Consider the following 16,418-nt stretch of genomic DNA (forward strand, 5'->3'; position numbering starts at 1 on the left):
CATATTAATAACCAAATTTCTAAAAAGCAGTGATAAAAAGAAAATCTTAAAAGCAACCACAACATTATGAATGCAATTAATACACTACATTATTTATTTGAATGTTATTAAAGAGGGAAATTTTAAGTTGTATATACTTAACTAGAAAAAAATTTTTAAAAAACATAGGACTGTACAACACAACAGTGAACCCTAATGTAAATAATAATAATAATATTGTTTAATCAATTGTGAAAGATACCACACTAATGCAAGGTATTGATAATAGGGAAAACTGTGTGTGGGGGGAGATATATGAGAACTGTATTTCTGGTATGATTTTTCTGCAAACCTACAACTTCTCTAATTAAAAAAAAAAGCCACAGTTGATAGCATTTATCTTCAGATACTATGGTGTTTTATAGCTTTCACTACCACTGCATCAGCTTACAGTTGCTATCATTATGGATGGAAAACAGTTCAGGTGATAAAAGGAAAATGAAAATCATCCGTCATTAGCAAGAAAGCAATTTACATCTTCCACTCAGGGCCAATTGGAAAACTACAAGCATTGTCTCAGTGTGGGGTTTGAAACAGGACTCATCAGAACCAAACTTTTATCAAAATTGAAGTACCATGCATTGAAAATTAACTTAATCATGGGCATATAAAGAACTTCCAATATATTTTTAGATAAAAAGAAAACTATAATGGGAGGTGGGGGGGACAGTTACAGGAAAAAAGACAATACGAACATGTAACAAAGATAAAAATTTCAGAGGGCTTCTCACCAGAAAAAAAAAATGGAATTTTAAAAGTGCTGAAATAAAAAGAAATGGCAAAACTACACCTTCTCCTCCAATGAAAATAACTTCAAAAATAAAAGTTTTCTGTGAACATTAGTTTTGAATTACAGCTCAAGAGGTAGGATATGATTTGATAACTTTATGAAATAAGTAAAAAGTTCACATTTTATATAACAATATTTAAAAATATTCAAACAAAAGTTATACTATTAATATACTATTGTAGGCAGTGCAATAGAGGAGATAAAGAAAGATTACTTAAAAGTACTCATCTAACCCAAAAGAAGAAAAAAATGACAAAAAGAATTGAAGAAGAGATGGAACAAATGGAAAATAAGTAGCCAGCTAGTCCAATTAAAACTATAGTTACCTTAAATGCAAATGGTAAAAACTCATGAAAAGACTGTTAGACTGAATAAAAAAGAAACACCTAATTATTTGCTGTTTACAAGATATACATTTTAATCAAAAGACACAGATTGGCAATTTTTTTTAAAAAGGAAAAGGTTGAAAAAAGATAAACCATTAAAGGACTAACCAAAAGAAAGCTGGATTATGTGTACTAACACAAAACAAAGTAGAATTCAAAACAAGAGCATTTCCATGGATATTACCATAAGAAATAGGGACATTTCCTGGTGGTAAAGGGAGAAATTCATCAAGAGGAAATAATGATCTTTAGGGTATATTCACTCAACCACAAAGCAATAGGATATGTGAAGCAAAAACTGACAGAAGTGAAAGAAGAGACAAACCCATAATTAAAATTGGAGTTTCTAATATTCTTCTTTCAGTAATTGTTAAATAGACAGAAAATCAGTAAGGAAACAACAAACAACATGATGAACTAATTTGGTGTAACTGATATTTACAGAATACTTTAATTGATTACAGTATGTGCATTCTTTTCAAGTGTCCATGGAACATTCACCCAGACAGACCAAAACAAGTCTCAAAATTTTAAAAGGACTGAAAGCAAAAATAGAATATTCTCTGAACACAATGAAATGAAATTAGAAATCAATAAAAAAAAAAAAAAGATATCCACAACACACTTCTAAATAATCCATGGGGCAAAAGAAATTACAAAGGAAATTACAAAGGAAACTTTAAAATATTTTTTAGTTAAATGAAAAAGAAACTAAAAAATTGTGGGATGAAGAAAAACAAAGTTAGAAAGCAATCAACAGCTTATAGAAAAGGAAAAAAGACTCAAGATAATGACCTGAGGTTCCCCCTTAAGAAACTAGAATAAGCCAAGAAAATTAAACCTAAAGTAAATGAAAGGAAGGAAATAATAAAGAGCAGAAATCAGTGAAATAGAAAACAGATTAAAAATAGAAAAAAATCAATGAAACAAAAAGCTGTTCTTTGAAAAAGATCAAAAAATTTATAATCCTCCAAGCTAGACTAAGCAAGGGGAAATAAAAAGACTTAATTTGCTAGTATCAGGAAATTAAGAGGGAGCATACTACAGGCTACAAAAGATGATAAGAGAATATTATGAACAACCTCGGTCAATAAATATGAAAACAAACATGAAATGCACAAATTAAAAAAAAAAAAAAAAAAAACCTACCAAAGTTTAAGCAAGAAGAAATAGATAACCTGAACAGCCTTCTATCTATCCAAAATTCAATGTATATTTACAAACTTCCCACAAAGAAAATTCCAGGCCCATATGGCTTGAATTGAATTCTACCAAATGTTTACAGACAATGACAGCATTTCTACATCAGCTTTTCCAAAAATAAAAAGGAAACAGCTTGACAGTGTCTTACAAAGATAAATACATACATACAGCAAAACGCAATGATTCTACTCTTAGGTATTTGCAAGGGAAATTAAGATATATGTTCACATAATGACTTGTATAAGAATGTTCATTAGCCACTTTATTCTACGAGCCAAAAAACTTGAAACAATCCAAGTCTACCAACAGGTAAATAAACAAATTGTAATACATTCAAACATTGGAATACCATACCGTATTAAGAAGGAACAAACTTCTGATATACACAACAAGAATCAATTTCAAAAACATGCCTGACAAAGAGTGCATACCGTATGATTCCATTTATGTGATGTTCTGGAACTAATATATAGTGACTGAAATCAGACTAGTACTTGCCAGGATGATTGATTAGAGAGAAGAATGAGGGAATTTAGAAGTGGCAGTTACACAGGGGTATACTTTTGAGAAAAAAATTGTACACCTAATATGGGTGCATTTTATTGGTATAAATTATACTTCATAAAGTTAAAAATATTTTAAGAGGAAATTTAAGCTATCTCAGTTTTGTGAATGTAATTGAAAATGTCAAAACTGAAGGTTGTTAATTCATTAAATGGAAAAATTATGTTCTTGCATTATGAGTTTCAATAAGACAGGTTTCTTCAGAAAAATCATAATACACTAGACATTCCTACTTTTAATGAAAAAAAATTACTAAAGTCATTTTATAGATATGACTAATTTCAATCCAAATGTCAGTGAAAATTATATTTTTTAGATATTTCAAAGCACGTAAGAATCAACTCAAATAATTAGTAATATAACTAACAAACCATAGATAAATTGTGCTGAATCATCTTAGCAGCTGCTGGTTTGGAGCTGTTATGTACCCCAGAAAAGGCCATGTTCTTTTAATACATTCTTGTGGGGGGCAGACATATTATGGGTGGGACCTTTTGATTAGGTTGTTTCAATTGAGATCTGACCCAACCCATTCATTCAAGGTGGGTCTTAATCCTTTACTGCAGCCCTTTATTGAGAAGCTAAAAGGCAGCAACACCAAGAGAGACAGCAGAGAGAGAAAGCCATTGGAATCAGAAGCTAAAAGCAATGAAACCTGAAAGTGAAGAACCAGCAGACGCTAGACACATGCCTTGCTATCTGACAGATGGAACCCCAGATGTCAGCAGCCTTTCTTCAAAGAGGGTGTTCTCTTTTTGATGCCTTATTTTGGATATTTGTAAAATTGTAGGCTAATAAACTCCCTTTGTAAAAGCCAACCCATTTCTAGTATATTGCATTCTGGAAGCTTTAGCAAACAGTGGCCTAACCTTTTCCTCAAAACAAAAGGAATTATCATAAATTATGATATTATATTATAATTCCGTAAATTACAATACATATTATACTTTAAAAAAATTACAATAAATAAATATTACACTTTCAAAACTATCTTCTAAAGCAGGAACACAAACAGACATTTGCACACCAATGCATATGGCTGCATTATTCACGATTGCCCATGGATGAAGGCAGCCCAAGGTTCCAGCAACTGATGAGCAGAAGGGTGAAATATGGTCTATACACAGGATGGAATATTGCGCAGCTGCAGAAAGAAATGATGTCTTGAGGTGTGCAACAATGTGAATGAACCTCGAGGGAATTATGTTGAACGAAATAAGCCAGAAACAAAAGAGCAAATATTGTATGGTCTCACTGTTATGAACTAACTATAATGCACAAACTCTGAAGAGTTCAAGTCAAAAGCATAGGTTATCAGGAGATAGAAAGAAGGCAGAGACTGGGCAATCAATGCTTACGGAGGTCAGAATGTTCAATAAGGTTGATTGCAAAGGTTCCCAAATGGATGGCACAATACTGTGTGGTGGTAGCACAATGCTGTAAATGTAATTAACAAAGCTGAGTATGAATATGGCTGAAGAAGGCTAGAGTCATATATGTCACCAGAAGGAAAAATAGAGGATAAAAACTGGGATTGCATAACTCAGCAAAACCTAGAGTGGTGGTGAATTGTATAAATGTAAGAAAGTTCTTTACATGAACAAGAACAAACATATGTCACTACAAAGTGTAAATAATGGAGTGGTATATGGAAAACACACAATTAATGTAAACTAAGGTCTATAGTTAACAGTAACATTGTAATATTCTTGCATTAGTTGTAACAAAGGTGATATACCAAAAACTAAATGTCAATAATAAGGAGATATAAGGGGCATGGGATTTTTTTCTTTGGAAGAAATTAGAATGTTCTCATATTAACTGTAGTGGTGAATGCATAACTATGTGATTATACCAAGAGCCATTGATTGTACACTTAGGATGGATTACATGGTGTGTGAATAAAAGTGTTAAAAAAAAAATAGGAGGGATAAAGGCTATGGGATGTTTTGGGTTTTCTTTTATATTCCCTTTTTTGGAGTAAAGAAAATGTTCTAAAATTGATTCTGGTGATGAATGAACAACTACTGATGATACTGTGAACCACTGATTGTATACTTTGGATGGTTTGTATGGTGTATGAATATATATCAATAAAAATGCATAAAAAAGTTATCTTCTTTAGAATAATTTACTGTTTTAACAACTGGAAAGAGCAAAAAGCAAAATGTTTATTACAGAGTGCTTCTAGAAGTAGTCAATATAATGGAATTAACTGAAAAATCCAACAGAAAATGAAATCATTTATTCAACAAATTTAATGAATAACTACTATAATGTTACAGAGGTTGAGCACAGTTGTTATATTTTAAAGGCATATTTTCTTCATTAACAAACAATGCTAGGAAACAGCAAATAAATTTTCGATTGATAAACGGCATTATAAAGAAAACTTTTACAGAAAAGCCAATCATCAAGTATAAAGAATAAATCTCTCAAGTCCTACAAGTACAATTAAAACAATTCAATGCTAGATTAACATGTACCCAAGACTAAATCTTTTAAATAACATTTTAATTTATTTCAATTCATTTTTAAATCAAGTTATTGGTAAAAATCTTTCTTACTGTTCACCTTCTCTGCATGGAAAAAGGTAGTTTACAAAATTATCTGCTTATTAATAAATAAGTATGAAAAAGCAATTTACATTTCATAGATTAAAATGGCCCTTTAATACTAACTGAAATCAACATTTACTTTATTTAAAAGCACTTGGTGAAACCAACTGAACTGAAATGTAGGAGGGGAGGGAGAAGTAAGGAGGAAGAGAGGAGGGAAGGGGAGAAGAGGAGAGGGAAGGGGAGAAGAGGAGAGGGAAGGGGAGGAAATATTTCATATAGCCCTACCATGATTATAAAATTCAATCTTTATTCTTTACTAACACAGTTATTTATCATACTTCCACAATTCTTATCAATAAGGTATATACATACATGAATATAAAATGTCAGGCATCCTGAAATACATAGGCATAAAACACTCTATTAGTTCACTGAAACAAGCCTGATTTCAAAGAAGTCAATCTTCCTACTTACGAAGTACAAACACATATCACATTTTAAAGATTTCTATCAGAAGAATCTCATTCACCTTAATTCATAACACACCAGGTTGTATTTACTGATGCAATTAATTTATATTATTCAAATGGACCTGGAAATCAGGCCCCATATAAATTAATATTACCAAAAAATGGTAATACCAATAACTTCAAATCAAGTGTACAGCTTTTTCATATGCTCTGGTTACATACATTTCTACACAAATATACATAATATATACTTGGTTGACAGAATGACATAATTAAAAAAAACAACCATTTCAAATCAATCACTGGTTGTAACATTTGGGCAGTTTATTCTTACATAATTGTTGTTTTCGTTTCCTGGCTGCTCAAGAAAATACCATGCAATGGGTTGGCTTAAACAATGGGAATTTATTAGCTCACAGATTTGAGGCTAGGATAAAGTCCAAATCAAGGCATCATAAAGGCTATACTTTCTTCCCGAAGACTGTGTTGGCTGCCAGTGATCCTTGCTCCTTGGCCCCTCTGTCCAATAGTAATGCACATGGCAGCCTCTTCTGGCCTCTCCCTTTTCTTCTGGTTCTGTTGACCTTCAGCTTCTTGCTTCCTGTGGCTTTCTCTCTACCTGCCTAAATTTCATTCTGCTTATAAAGGACACCCCCTGACTGAGTTGGGCCACATCTTAACTGAAGTAACATCTTGAAAAGATCTATTTACAATGGGTCCACAGACACAGGAATGGATTATGTTTAAGAACTTGTTTTTCCAGGGTGCAGTGCTCCAAGGCAGTATAATTTTGAAGATCATGTGAAAAAATATGTGTAAATGTGACTTGTAAACTGTCAAGAAATTTATAACTATTAGTTCGATTCTTTCCCTTGCTTATTAGAAACCAGGTATTCAAGCCTTCTGTCAGTTTCTAGAATATCCCAAGTTCCTACCCACCACAGGGCCTTCATTCTTGCTGCTCCTTCTACCTAAAGTGCAATTCCTCTGGCTCATTCTTACAATTCAGATCTCTACTTATTTGTCACCTCTTCTGAGAGAGAGTTCCTGACCATCTGTATCAACTAGGAAACATTAGGTTGCAAGTAAGAGAAAACCCAACTCAAAATAGCTTTAAAAATAAAGAAACTTTAATTTCTCAGTTGACAAAAAGTTAATTCAATGGTTTGATGAAGTAGTAAAAAATCTCTTTTCATCTTTCTATTCTACCATAGCATGTCTTAGCATGCCAGTGTTTGTCTTCAGGTTTGCTGTCATCATAGTAGCAAGTTGGCTGCCTTAACTGCAGCCACATATAATTATAAAAGAATAATTGATTGAGAGACAACTTAAGATGGCGGCTAGGTGAGACAGGGCAAAAAAACACCTCCATGAAAAATACTAAATAAAAATCAGAAGGTGACCCAGAATACCGGTTTCAGCGATGCACCAGCTGGACAAGGTCTGCTAGAACCACAGGGGCTGTACACTTGGTGAAACCAGGAGTCTGCATTCTCAAACAAGTGAGTAAGCTGGCTGAAAGACCCGCAGCCATGCTGTGGTGTGGGGAAACCAGGGGTTGGCGTTTGGAGACTGACTAGTTCTTTTTTTAAAAAAAAAAAAAAAAGGAAAAACCCAGGAGCAGCTGCAGTTGCGACGGTGGGAACCATGCAGTGGAGCATGGCAGGAGCGGGCTGAGCCGGCCTCTCGGGGTCTGGCATGGAGGATAGACGGCTGCAGATCCTTCAGGGCCAGGGGAGGGGAGAGCCAGAAGGAGAAAGAAATCCCGCTGCTTGCAGCTGGCTCCCTAGTGGGCTGGAGACACTCCTGCCCGGGGCCATGCCAACAGCCCAGAGCCACACCAACTGTCCCACAGCTGAGAAGGAGGAACTGTACGAGGAGATGGGGGGGTTGAGACACCATGTTCAGCCATCTTTGCATCAGGCTGAGAACGCCCCTGCATGGCCCGGCGGCCCGGGGCTTCCCTTGACGTAGCACGGCCTTACCTCAGCAGAGGTCTTCTAAGATTACACCTGAGAAGGGGGGCTCGCTCGGAAAACCCAGGGATGCTACATTAATGCCGGTGGTTTGTGGGTCAGCGACAGAGAGGGTCTGGGGCAGAACTGAAATGAAGGGTTAGACTCTTGCAGTGGTCTTGAATCTCCAGGAACACGTGCAGCGTTTGAATAATAAAGCTGCCCTGCCTCCCTAACCACCCAGACACACGCCCCACATTCAGGGCAGACGGCTCCAGCAACACACACCCAAACTGAGTTCACCAACTGAACCCCACAGGAATCATTTCCCCACACACCACAAGGACAAAGTTGAGGAGAACTGACTTGAGGGGTATAGGTGACTCGCAGGTGCCATCTGCTGGTTAGCTAGAGAAAGTGTATGCCACCAACTTGTATTTCTGAAAAATTAGATTGGTATTTTGTTTTACAACTTGAAAGAACCCTATCAAGCAAAGCAAATGCCAAGGGGCCCAAAACAACAGAAAATCTTAATGCATATTGTGCCAGTTTGAATGTATTATGTCCCCCAAAACGCCATTATCTTTGATGTAATCTTGTGTGGGCAGACGTTATCAGTGTTGATTAGACTGTAATTCTTTGAGTGTTTCTTTGGAATGTGCCCCACCCAACTGTGGGTGATGACTCTGATGGGATATTTCCATGGAGGCATGGCCCCACCCATTAAGGGTGAGCCTTGATCAGTGGAGCTATATAAATGAGCTGATGGGCAGAGGGAACTCAGTGAAGCTGAGAGTGAACTTTTGAAGAGGAGCTACAGCCAAGAGGGACACTTTGAAGAAAGTATAGGAGCTGCAGATGAGAGACATTTTGAAGACGGCTGTTGACAGCAGACTCCTGCTCCGGAGAAGCTAAGAGAGGACACATACCCCAAGTGCAACTAAGAGTGACATTTTTGAGGAACTGCAGCCTAGAGAGAAACATCCTGGGAGAAAGCCATTTTGAAACCAGAACTTTGGAGCAGATGCCAGCCACATCTAACGTCCTGGGAGAAAGCCATTTTGAAACCAGAACTTTGGAGCAGATGCCAGCCACATCTAACAGAGGTTTTCCAGACACCATTGGCCATCCTCCAGAGAAGGTACCCGATTGCTGATGTGTTACCTTGGACACTTTATGGCCTTAAGACTGTTAACTGTGTAACCAAATAAACCCCCTTTTATAAAAGCCAATCCATCTCTGGTGTTTTGCATTCCAGCAGCATTAGCAAACCAGAACACATATGATAAAACCAGACGATATGGAGAACCCAACTCCTAACACCCAAATCAAAATATCAGAAGAGACACAGTACTTGGCACAATGAATCAAAGAACTACAATCGAGGAACAAAAACATGGCAAAGGATATAAAGGACACAAAGAAGACCATGGCACAGGATATAAGGGACATAAAGAAGACCCTAGAAGAGCATAAAGAAGAAATTGCAAGAGTAAATAAAAAAAAAAGAAGATCTTATGGAAATAAAAGAAAATGTTGGCCAAATTAAAAAGACTCTGGATACTCATAATACAAGATTAGAGGAAGTTGAACAATGACTCAGTGTCCTAGAAGTCCAAAGAACAGAAAATGAAAGAACAAAAGAAAGAATGGAGAAAAAAATCAAAAAAAATCGAAATGGATCTCAGGAATACGATAGATAAAATAAAACGTCCAAACTTAAGACTCATTGGTGTCCCAGAAGGGGAAGAGAAGGGTAAAGGTCTAGAAAGAGTATTCAAAGAAATTGTTGGGGAAAACTTCCCCAACCTTCTACACAATATAAATACACAAAGCATAAATGCCCAGCGAACTCCAAATAGAATAAATTCAAATAAACCCACTCCAAGACATATTCTGATCAGACTGTCAAATACTGAAGAGAAGGAGCAAGTTCTGAAAGCAGCAAGAGAAAAGCAATTCACCACATACAAAGGAAACAACATAAGACTAAGTTGTGACTACTCAGCGGCCACCATGGAGGCGAGAAGGCAGTGGCACGACATATTTAAAACTCTGTGAGAGAAAAATTTCCAACCAAGAATACTTTATCCAGCAAAACTCTCCTTCAAATTTGAGGGAGAGCTTAAATTTTTCACAGACAAACAAATGCTGAGAGAGTTTGCCAATAAAAGACCTGCCCTACTTCAAATACTAATGGGAGCCCTACCGACAGAGAAACAAAGAAAGGAGAAAGAGATATAGAGAATTTTAACAGACATACATAGACATGTATTTCTGAAAAATTAGATTAGACATCCCAAATCACCAGGACACTCATTTTCCTCTAGTGATCACAGATCCTTCTCCAGAATGGACCATATGCTGGGACATAAAACAAGCCTCAATAAATTAAAAAAAAAAAAAAATTGAATATATTCAAAGCACATTCTCCGAACACAATGAAATACAAATAGAAGTCAATAATTTTTGAATTGTAACTCCACTATTTACTTCCTATATGATATAAAATACACAAACTCTAATGACAAATCAGTGGTTTTGAACTCAATGTAAAATATGTAAGTTTTGACAAGAGCTATATAAAGGTGGGGGAATGGAGCAGTATAGGAACATAGTTTATGTGTCCTATTGAAGTGAAGGTGGTATCAAAGAAAAATAAGATTGTTATGGATTTAAGAGGTTAATTTTAAGCCCCACAGTAAACACAAAGAAATTATCAGAGAATATGACCATAGAGATGAAAAGTAGAGTATGGGTTAAGAGAAATGGGGGAAGGGGCAATGGGGAGTTAAGAAATGAGTGTAGGGTTGCTGTTCGAGGTGAAGGGAAATTTCTAGTAATGGCTGGTGGGAAGGTGATAGCATTGCAACATTCAAAATGTGATTAATCCCACTAATGGAATGCTAGGGAGAGGGTGGAATGGGAAGATTTAGGCTGTATATATGTTTCCACAATTGAGAAGAGAAAAAAAAAAAAGACAGTCTAAATAGATGACAATTGAATGCCAAGGATGACCCTGGATGGGATCTGAGGATGGAGGACAGGAGTCTCAAAGGGACACAGTTGAGACATAAGGGAAAAAAAAGGAAATATAGAATGATAGAATGTAAGCTTTGTATCAAAGTTGAATCTCTTGTACTTCTTAGCTGTGTTTAATGGGATTGCATAAAAGAACATTCTTGTTCATGGGAATTGTATATGTGACTTCTAGTGTTTGTTCAGGGATGCGTGCAGCTAGCTCTCATATGTTCAGAAGACAGAGCAATAGATGATGGATGATAGGGAGGGAGGGAGGGAGGGAAAGAAATAGTGATGTGACAGCACGTTAAAGTTGGTGGATTGAGCTATCAGGGGAGGGGGTCAGGGTATGCTGGAGTTCTGTGTATGGGGTTTGTATTGTTTTTGCAACTATTCCTATAACTTTGAATTTATTTCAAAATAAAATAAAAAATAAAATGAAGGAAGATAGGGAAAAAAAATTGCATCATCCATCGGGGGTACACTCATCAGGTGGGCTTCAGAAGCATCCACGTACAGCTACTTCAGACTCCTCGGTCCCCATCTCCTACAACTTCTTCCCAGGAGACGTGCCCTTTAAACTGTCAGACCCTGAGGGAGCCACTTTAATTGTGGCCTATCTTAGCAACCCAGTGCTCATTGTGCACTGGTCGGGTGCCAGCTGCCTTTGCGCATGCACATTTCAGCCTGAGATCCAGGCTGCTAAGGGAACCCGGCCTGAGTCTGGTTTCTTCCCAGGTTCTACATGAAATGAGGCTTCTTTCATGGGGATTCTTAGCACTGCTCCTTCCCAATGTATATTCGGCAGCTACTGGAACACTCATTCATATTTGGTGTATTGGAAAAAAATGTGTAACTGTTGTTGACCATGTTAGATACTGCACATAATGATAAGCAGAGGAATCTATATTTGGAAGTGTGTAACTTCCATCTGAACTAGCGTATATGGACCTAGTACAAAAGACAGGAAAAATAGAAACACAGGTGTATGCAGGTGAACACATGACCTTAAGTACACACATGGCCTGAATTAACATACAGTTTAGAATATTAGAAATGTTCTTTCATCAAATGAATTGAAGATACCAAAATAATGCATCCAAGGAACATGATGCTGAAGAAAACACTCCTTTAGGTTATTTGTTTACCTTGATTCTTTGCTTTGCTCAGTGTGGAGCCAGTTTTTTGTTTTTTTTTTCCTGATTGTAGTTGTTGCTGCTGTTGTTTTTCCTGAGAAGCTTAAAATATTTGATTACATTAAATGTTAGATAAAATGAAATGAAAATGTCAAAATAGTTAACATTTAATAAATAAACTCGTGACGACACAGTACAGTTCTGCCATCCCTGCCAAACATCCATTAACTCAATCTTATCACAAAAAACACTGAATGAATGCACATTGAGGAACCTCCTATAAAATGATCCCAAAACTCTCTTCAAACCTGTCAATATGAAACAAAAGTTTGTATATTTGGTATGAGATGAATAAATAAAGCTGACAAGAAAATGCAAAAAAAAAAAAAAAAAAAAAGAATAATTGATCATCTCCTCCAGTGTCCAGTGTGTCTTACCTTAAGGGAGAGGAAATTACTAACAGAAGACCCCCATCACACCCCCCAAAAGATAGGCACATCTTATTAGCCAAGACTGAGTCACCTATCCCTTCCAAAATCAATCATTGGCACGTAGAACGAGATTACCACTAGTAGCTTAGATTAATCAGAATTTATCCCTACAGGTAGGCTCCAGAAAAAAAACAGGATCCTGAAAGCAACAAAGAATGAAACACCTTATGCTATGACATCCTAGCTTTAAAAAGTACTCAACCTCCCCCACTATTTTCTATCACAACACTTATTAGCTTATTTACTTCTTATACTAAAATGTATATACTGCTAGAGCACAGTGCCTAAAACACAACAATATTTGTTGATGAATAACTTAATACATGAATTATTACCCAAGTGTACATATACTTATTTAATAACTATAGACAAAACCCTAGATAAAATAAAAATAAAATCAAGCCTTAGAAGAATTAGAAACTAGTCATTTTCATGTTTACTCATTTCTTTTTGTATGCAGAAAATGTCAAAAATAGATGCTCAGAAAGAAAGATAAATTTCCAAATATAATTTCAAACCAAAGACTTGAATTCCAGTCAATTCTTGGTAAGCTGCCGAGTACTCAAACATTACATTTAAATTAATAAGCACAGCTAAACATAAAAAAAATTCCAAGTCATATACAATACATATAATGAATGAAGATTCACAATTTTCACAGAAACACTGGAGATTCAAAAGTGCAAATTCAAACATTCAATATTATTTCTAAATGACAACAGATATTCAAGAGACTATATATCCCAAAACAAGGGCAGTTTAAATAAATTATGGTACAACCATCAGTGAACTATTATGGCTCAATTTTAAATAGTAAGTATGAAGAGAAATACACATAATATAATGTTCAGATGAAAATACAGGATGCAGAAGGATTTGATGATGTTGGGAGTTAGCATAGTACCTCAGAAAGTATAGACTCTAAAGTCATACAGAACTTGGTCTAAATTCTGGCAACACCAATACATAAAAGGACTGGTCAAGGTATCTTAAACTCTATGAGCCTGGATTTTTAATCTTTGAAATGACTGTAATAATTCTCATCATGTAGGCCTATCATCATAAGTATAATGACAATGGTTACACGTAGTGCTTCCCAAACGCAAGGCACTTTTCTCATTACTTCACTATTATCATATTATTTAAATCTCTCAACAAACTTATGAAGTGGGTATCATTATACCCAATTTGTAGTTGAGGAAATTAAGGAACAGTGAGATTAAATAACTCTCCCAAAGGCATAGAGCCAGTAAGTAGGCCAAACCAGAATCATTGGCAGGTATTTTTTATTATTGTTATTATTAAGAGGAACTTGCTGATTTAAAAAATTACAAGGTAAACTAGAAAATCTCCTTTTATACATATTCTTTTTAACACAAAGACAAGTAACTATATAACTAGGATATATTAAGTATAATTCAACCCAGAGATTTAAAGGCCTCAAACTTTTCCTTCCAAAATATTACCCTGTTGGAAAACTAGATAACGACGACGACATTGGACTTAACTTTTTTTTAGATTAAAACAGAGTGAATGGTTCCAGACCAAGATGGAATAAAGGCTTCATCTTTGTATATATTATATACAAAAAAAACACAAGAAGACTCTGAAAAGTGGAGAGAAAAAGCAATCCAGCTGGGAACTCAAGGAACAACATGGCAGTGAATTCTCTGAGTTTTCTATTTGCCATATAAGTCCCAGAAGGAGGAAAGAACAACGGAGAGGTCAGAAATATGGGTAAACATAATAGACTTTCCCTTCTTCTTGAGTTTTCTAAATTATGTTTGACAGTTGAAGCAAAAAAATATAACACTGTCTGATGTAGTTCTAAATACATGTAGAGAAAATATTTAAGACAATTATATTATAAACAAGGAAGGATAAAGGAACTTAAGGTAGGGAAAGTTTCTCACTTTACCAGAACTGGTATAACGTCAACACCAGTAGAGCGATAAGTTATTTATGTGTAACGTAATACCTATATCAATCACTCATATCTTATACAGAGCTATACTCAATTACATTTAACAATGTATTCATTAGAGGTTTAACAGAAAGGGAATGAGTTCTAGAGTCAAATAGAATAGTGTTTGTCCATTTTCTTCTACTTTTTCACTGTGTTAACTGTGGCCAAGTTACACTGGAAAACGGAGTTAACATTCATTTTGGACAAATCAGAGTTGATTCATATTGACTATAATGATTACAGCTATTACTATTATATTTTGATTGAATAAGACTATTAATCATGGCTATCTAATTCATTTACTTTTGCTAATTTAAATGAATATATAAGGTAGTCTTGAACTGTGATATATGAAATACCAATCACAGTGAATAGCATATAGCATGTGCTCAATAAATATCTGTAATTATTTATTAGCAGTAAAGAAGGGAGATAGTTGGCCTTTCCTTAATCTCATAGGCTTTACACCATAGCATCAGATAATAATAAAATATTCCTGTATTTTAAAAAGTTAAAGAACTTCATTGTTTTACATTTGTACTATATAATTTATTATCTCAATTTATTATCCCCCAAAAACTATTAATTATGACCATAAGTAAGTCATAATTACCACCCTTTTACATACGAAGAACTGTGACCCAGAGGTATCAAGTAGTTTGCTCAAAGTCACAAAGCTAAAAACTGGTATGGTCAGAGGGTCAGAGTTCAGGTCTTTTAGCATTCAATGCCCTTTTCACAACACTATGCTGCCTATCAGATGCAGAAATATATTCAAAGTCACAAAATTAATAACCAGAAGACCCAGGATTCAAAACAAAGTGGTTAAGCCCTGTGTTTAACACTACATTAAATTGTTGATAAAGATGATTAAAATAGATAGAAAGATGTTCAAGCTGATTAGTAATTGAAGAAAAACATCAAAATAGACACATTAGACAAATTAAAATAGCAAAGATGAGAATGAGAATGACTGTAGAACTAATGATAGTACAATGGCTAGATATTTGAAAGTATGTGTTATTTTCACACCAGTCAAGTTCTTTGTACTGCCTAAGAAAACCTAAAATGAAGAAGAAAAGGAATTAAGATTATAAAAAATGGTATGAGTAAAGTATGCATAGCACTTTATACTTAACTTTAAATATGCAAATTTTCAATGGTCAAAGATGTATGGAAAAGAAAAACAGACTCATAAGAAGAAAACATAAAACTATATAATGATCACATTTGATGAATTATAATGAAATTTAATTGATCTTGTAGGCCCAATTGATCTAGGCCCATAATTCTACACTATGCAAATAAAACCAAATCATAAATTAGATAACACAATCAAAGATGTAAAACTCTCAATTCAGGCATCTAAACTTCTCTCTATCCAAAGTCACTGAATAAAATGTGTAAAATTAATTATTTCGGTGCTACAGATATCACTAAAAAGTGAGAGCCCAAGTTTCTATGAAAACAAGACACAGTTAAAACTTCCAAACAAGCCTGTGGAAAATGAAATTCCTTTCTAATTTTTTTAAACTATTTATTCCACAATTAAATATTTTGTATGATTCTTGAGTGAAAACTATAATCATCTTTATGTAAAAAAGTAAAGGAATAACTTATTATTGCTATGCACGTTCCAAAAGAGTCTTCTCCACCTCTTGCACATAAAAATGCTAACCCAATATTTTCTAACTTATATTTTCAAATTCAATCCGAAATTGAGAGACCCATGAAGTGTCATTAATAAGAAGTAATTTAACAGAAGAAAAATCTATAGTTATAAATACTTTATTTAACAACTATAACAGTAACAATGAAAAACTGTTAATCTATATA

General features: G+C 34.9%; 1 protein-coding gene across 6 annotated transcripts in view; it reads right to left on the minus strand.

Annotated features, from left to right (window-relative positions):
- FUT8 (fucosyltransferase 8) overlaps window positions 1–16,418 on the minus strand; it is a 378,192-nt gene that overhangs the window by 212,616 nt on the left and 149,158 nt on the right. The gene's annotated exons all lie outside the window — the stretch shown is intronic.

The sequence above is a fragment of the Choloepus didactylus genome, chromosome 4 (genome assembly GCF_015220235.1).
Source record: "Choloepus didactylus isolate mChoDid1 chromosome 4, mChoDid1.pri, whole genome shotgun sequence".
Taxonomy (NCBI): Eukaryota; Metazoa; Chordata; class Mammalia; order Pilosa; family Megalonychidae; genus Choloepus; species Choloepus didactylus.